At 43.4% G+C, this 6,000-nt stretch overlaps 1 protein-coding gene across 2 annotated transcripts in view; it reads right to left on the reverse strand.

Annotated features, from left to right (window-relative positions):
- Window positions 1-5,342, reverse strand: part of MEGF10 (multiple EGF like domains 10) — a 99,162-nt gene extending 93,820 nt beyond the window's left edge. Inside the window, exon 1 of one of the 2 annotated variants that reach the window (XM_061475664.1) lies at window positions 5,222-5,342. The gene's annotated coding sequence lies outside the window, so the exon portion shown is untranslated. Of the gene's footprint in view, window positions 1-5,217 lie in introns of both variants that reach the window. The other variant, XM_061475665.1, reaches the window with a different exon arrangement.
- Between the last annotated feature and the right edge of the window lie 658 nt (window positions 5,343-6,000).

Below are 6,000 nucleotides of genomic sequence, written 5' to 3' on the forward strand. Positions count from 1 at the left end.
GCCGAAGCTGAGGAGCTCTCACGCAGCTCCCACACCCCAGGCTGGCACGCCTACAAAGCTTCGGCATGACTGCAGAGTACAGGCACTGCCACATCCACTGTGAACTGTGGATGAGGATCTCATCATGACTTTTCCTGAGCCCTATGACAGCAGAGTATTTTGTTCCAAGTAGCAGTTGGGAATAGAAAAAATCCCAAGTCAAAGTTGTCGACACCTGGAGTATTTTAATCCTGTACTTCAGAAAACTGTCTGCAAGATAAAAGTCAAAACATCTCCATAAGATAAAGATGAGCAACTTACCAGGTGGCAATATTATTATTTGCTATGTCAATCCTTTAAATTTATCAAGTACCCTAAAAAAGTCCTGAAAAGTAATAAAACAAGATTTCTATATAGGAGAAATTTCAAAAGATTCTGCATACACACCAAATTCAAGACCCTGTACGGATGTCTTTGTTTTCATTAGTGAAAAATATTCTCACAGATCTAAGATAAAAATATGTTAAGAACAACATCCTCCCACCCTTACTGCCTCTCTGTATCATTTTCTGTTGCATGTATTTTTCTTGTACTGTTACTTACAGAACACAGCGGTACTCACTTTGAAGAGAGCTTAAAGGATCTACCCTTGAAGAACGTAAGCATGATGTGGCAAGGTCTCATAGAATAATGCTTGCAGTGTATGGAAAACTTTACAAAGCAATGGCTTTTTTCCAAAAGAAATGGGTTTGTGCATGGAATAACTACCAGCTTGCTTCTTGTTTTGTGTCCTGTCCATTTTTCGAGAGAAAATCCAGCTGCAGTCCATCAAAGTAATATATTTTCTCTGGTTTAGTATTCCACCCTGCTATTACTCATAGATGTGCCAGTTGCCCAAAACACACATTATTACTGTCTCGATCATCTGTCTTTCTTGAGCAGTCCTGACCATCCCTCCTTCTCTATGTCCTGCACCAGTTTTGATCACACCCTTCCAGACCAGCACCACCTATGAAAGACACCACCAGGCTGGGCCAGGGCTTATGCCTGCACAACTTTATCCACACCACAAAACCCTCTGAACTTCTCTTGTCCAGCCTGACAAATCCACCTGCTAGTCTAAAGCCATGACTTCTCTGAGCCTCCCCTTGCCCTTCATGGTCTCTTCCTATGCCCAGCATTTCTTGAACTTATCAAGATGTTGACCTCTTCTTCAGCAAGGCCATGGTACCAGCCCTCACTGGTAATACACTGGCGTTTCAGAGAAGCAATTCTACATTGCCTCCTATTTGAAGACTCTCCCCTGAAAAAAAAACTATTATTAATCCCTTTAAGTATTTTAATTTCCATAATTTTTGATTAATAATAATGACTCTGCTTGACAGCTGTTTTAACTAGTTTGCTGTCCTTCCTTGTTTCTTATTGTCTTTTGTCTTAAATTGTAGATTGTAAACGGCAAGATTAATTTTGCTATTGTTTTCTGCTGTTGTACAGTCACTCCTGTGACTGGAGTAGTGGGACGCCAAAGCCATACAACCTACAGCTGCCAGTGCTGGTGTTTCTATTTTAAACATGGCACATTAATATGAAGTTTTTATATTCGAGTTTCTTTGCAGGAGTTAACTTTCATCTTTGAGTGTTCAACAAAAATAATTTTGTAGGCTTAGAAGAGTGTTCTTGTACAGCAACAATAAAAAGATTAAATTTCTTCCCTAAGGTCACACAGTAAGTCAATGTCAAAGGTAAAATTATGCTTTTTGTTTCCTAATCTATATTCTTTCATTGTCTTGCACACCAAAAGAGGTCAGAATTAGCACCACATTGATGACTATTGGCTAATTTTTCTGGCAGTCAGATACAAAACAGAGATAACAGATGAAAAGCTAGCTGTCTACATTTTAATATAAACCTAATGTGTACATCCAAAGGCATGAACTACAAATCCTTACACAAGCAAAACATCAATTAAAGACCAGACAGTTTGAATAGGTTAATTAACAAGAACACTGACACAATCAATAAAGCTATTATAGTAAAGCAAATCCCTCCCCGGAATACTCCTCCTGGTTTTTTGACAGATGGCTTTAGATGATATATATCTTTTTTATAAGAAAAAAACATTTGGAATATCAAGACACAGATTCTCCTCATAGATTAAAGAATAATGCAGTTATACCCAAGTTCATGATATGCTGATTCTAGCACATGTTTCAAATCTTTACAGCTTACCAATTACTGTCAAATGCATCTCTTGATATTAAAAATCAGGGTCAAGTGCCATTGCTGATAGTGAGTTGGTAACATAACTACTACATAGTCAAATCTGGTGACACTGGCATCAATCATCAACAACAACACCACTTAATGGGAGTAAGGATGTAAAAACTTTGACTCTAATTTCACTACACCATTCTACCACCAAAGAAAGGCTTACAATGGACTTTTACTGCTCTACACTGTGTTGTATTTAAAAAATTAATTTACTGGATCACATCCAAGTTACACTATTCTCTACGGAATAATCAACATATCTTTGTTTCGACTAAGATTGTAGTACCTATGCAAAGAATCTGCTTATGTTTTCTCTTCCTCAAAAGCCATTTACTTCCCCAATGAGTAGAAGTGAAAATACCTAGACAAGAAAAAGGTATGTAGAAACACATTACAAGTCTCCTGCCAACTAATCTGAATATAAATTCAAGGGATCCTTACCAGCTGGAGCCAAAAGCCCACTCCAGATTCTGTTAGATGTTAATCAAACTTAAGTATGTTAATCCACAGTTTCTGTGTTCTTTGCATAGATGAGTTAACTGCTTTTCTTAAACTGCATTTGCCTCCCCAGGTGTATGCCCCCAGACTGCAGAATACATTCTTTCATGGAAAACAAGGTTATGAGAATCACCAAAGGACTGCTCACTAGGTCAAAATCTTCTGTTCACTTGCAGGGCAGGAACAGCTCATTTAACACTGTTAACCTCTGGACAGGTCCACCTGTGAGGACACAACCCCACACTTCCAACTGCATTTTGTTGGCATTAGCTATGCATGTTTGAGCTAGATCGGTGAAACAGTAAAATTTAGGGTAAATGAAGGACTAAAGCATCGAGTTATTGAGGCAAAGGAAATACAGGTTCTGCCTAATAGGAGTGTCCAAGGGGGGTTGAAACTGGCACGCAGAGGCCCGACCCTGGAGAACAGCGCAGACTCCAGACCTTTTCACCACCTGGTATTCGAAATAGGGTAACTCTGATACATGATTTCCAAGGAAATTAAATAGATATCACCAGCTTACTACACACAGGCCACTGAGCAACCATCAGCTGAGAATTTTTTTGCAAGATATGGATTGCAGTCACTGAGATGCAGAAAATTCATTGCCAATCCTGTGAATGGCTTATCTTCTAGCAGAGACTTTTAACACTTCAGACTTAAAACTGCACCATCTTAAGAAGCCAAACACAAAGCCATGCCTTCTCCACAGCACATTAACTATGAACACTAATATGATGCAATTGATCCACCTCTTGTGGGAGTGATACCATTTAAATTTGATTGTCTGACAAGGCCATGTGGTGATTATAATTGTCTGTGTAAGAAAAAATAAATTAATTTTACGAGATAAGGTCCCACATTTTGATGCTATGCAGGTGACGACTTGCATGAGCAAACAAGTAGAAATGTGAGCCTAAATTACACTGTTTGTCCAGCTTATTAAAAACCTGCAGCACACCTGCCTGGCTGACCTTTCTGTCTTGAGACAGGAAATAAAAGTAGGCTTCCTAGTACAGTTTCATTTGCAGAGCCACTAAGTAGCAATTGATACAGATAATTTGGACACCCAAGCTGTTATTTTCCTAAATTCTGTCTCCAGCTCTGACAGTTGGATGTCCCCCTCCACTTCAAGAGGAACTCACATACCTAATTACGTATGCTTTCCTCATGGTATTGTGTTATTGGGTACAAATGTCATTTAGGGGTGTTGACAAGGCAACTGAAGCCAGCTTTCAGCTTCAGTCTCACATCAGACATGCTGCTCAGTCAAGGCATCTAAGGCTTTTCACCGTAGGTCTGCAGCTTATCTGCTGGGAAACTCTCCAGACTTGGCTTTTCTTTTTCTTCCAAGTTGCTGGATAAAACCATTTTTCCTAAATAGAGTCATTATGTTAATCTGCTTTCCGAACTGCTGCTGCCAAAGCTCAGTTACAAACCTGAGGAAGTATGCCATGGAACATCTTCAGTACTGACAGCATTGGTCCAAACTGAGGTTTTAAACTTGCTCCGTAACCGAAAGTTGGTACTTGAGAAAAACTTCAGAGCTGTATATGATTCTGCGAAATACATGAATACTTGGACTACATTTGATTTCCCAATGACTGGCAGCAACGTTTAGGTAATCCGTAAGATTACCAAAAAGCCTGCATTACTAGTTCATTCTAGGAAAAGGAGCTGCCTATTTTTCCTAATTGATTTGTGCCTACATTTCCAGATCAAGCCTACTTCTTGGCTGGAACGCAAAATAGGAAATATTTACACTACTATAACTGTCTCCAAAAGAAAATCTGTACAGGATACCACACAACTGAGAATTTCTCTAGGCAGCCTCTGCTGAAGGACATAATGCTGGAACAAAGTCAAGTTATGTAACAGATGTGCATTTTCACGTGCAAGTCACGCTTATTTACATACATATACAAACATCCCTCTATATCAGTATCTGCGCTCGATCCAGTCTCTGTTTAGGACTGTCAAAAACTTTCCTTGAAAACGAACGGCAACCCTTAAAAAAAAAAGATCTTTCCGCAGCAATACGGGAAAGCCTGAACTGACTCGTCCTGGGAGACAGCGGCGATGCGGTCTGGGGAGACGGGGATAAGCCTGCCCGGAGCCCGCTCGCCCACCAGCCTTAACACGGAGAGAAACACGCACGGGCGCCCGGATGCTCTGCAAAGGTGACGGTACCGGCTTATCGGACCAGGGGGCCGGCATCACACCGCTATCTCGAGGCCACCTTTGCCCAGGGCAAAAACCCCGCCCCGTCCGCTCCGCTTCGGGAGCAATGCTGCTTTTGCCGCCGCCTTAACAGGAATGCCGCCGCACTGCTCCGCGGCATCCAGGCACCGCGGCATTCCGACACCTCGGCATCCCGGCACCGCACCTGCGGAGAGTGGAGCGATGGGACGGGGTGGGATGGGATGGGATGGGATAGGATTGGGGGAGACTGAAATGGATGGTCCGTACCTACCTGTCCCGCGGGCGCCCTCCCCGTCCGACCCGGCTCCGAGAGCCCCTCCGCCGCTGCGCCGAGCGAGGGGCGGTGAGTGCAGCGGGACCGGCGGGGTGCAGTTCCTCCTCCTTCTCCTCCTCCTTCTCCTCCCCCCAGCCCGGCGCTGCCCGACCCGCCCCCGACTCCGACTCGGCCCCGGGGAGTGGCGGCGCGTAGCCACGACACCTAGCCAGACAACTTCACCACTTACAAGCTTTGCGGGGGAGCTCCCCAGGGGGTATGTTGCCTTCAACCCCTTCTTCCGAAGCTGTCCACGCACCCCAAAAATAGCCTTCCCCCCCCCCCAGTCACTTGTAGGCTAAGTGAAAGCTACACAGGAGTCTCAGAGGTTACTTCGTTCATCCCAGAGAAGGATGGGCTCCCACCCAGCGCTGCCCGAAGAATAGCATAGTCAAAGCTCCTTAGGTCCCGAGAGCAGGAGACCCAGATCCAAAGAAAAGCAAATGTCACGTGCTCCACTCCAGTACTGCTTGAGAAAGGATGGAAAGCGTTGATTTCGCACTTACATATATATTTTTCATGTTGTAGTAGAGGTGTACATTAATATTCCCCTAATATTTCAGGTCAGTCAGACCTGTGAGCCTGTTTTGTGACTAAAGTTGCAGCATGGAGCAGGGGAAGGAGAATGTTCTGTGAAAGCAACCACTACTTAGAATCATAGAATAGTCAGGGTTGGAAAGGACCTTAAGATCATCTAGTTCCAACACCCCTGGCACGGGCAGGGACACGTCACACTA

The sequence above is a fragment of the Pezoporus flaviventris genome, unplaced genomic scaffold (assembly GCF_033815535.1).
Source record: "Pezoporus flaviventris isolate CSIRO_AGI_PZ_B2104156 unplaced genomic scaffold, CSIRO_AGI_Pfla_v1 ptg000086l, whole genome shotgun sequence".
Taxonomy (NCBI): Eukaryota; Metazoa; Chordata; class Aves; order Psittaciformes; family Psittacidae; genus Pezoporus; species Pezoporus flaviventris.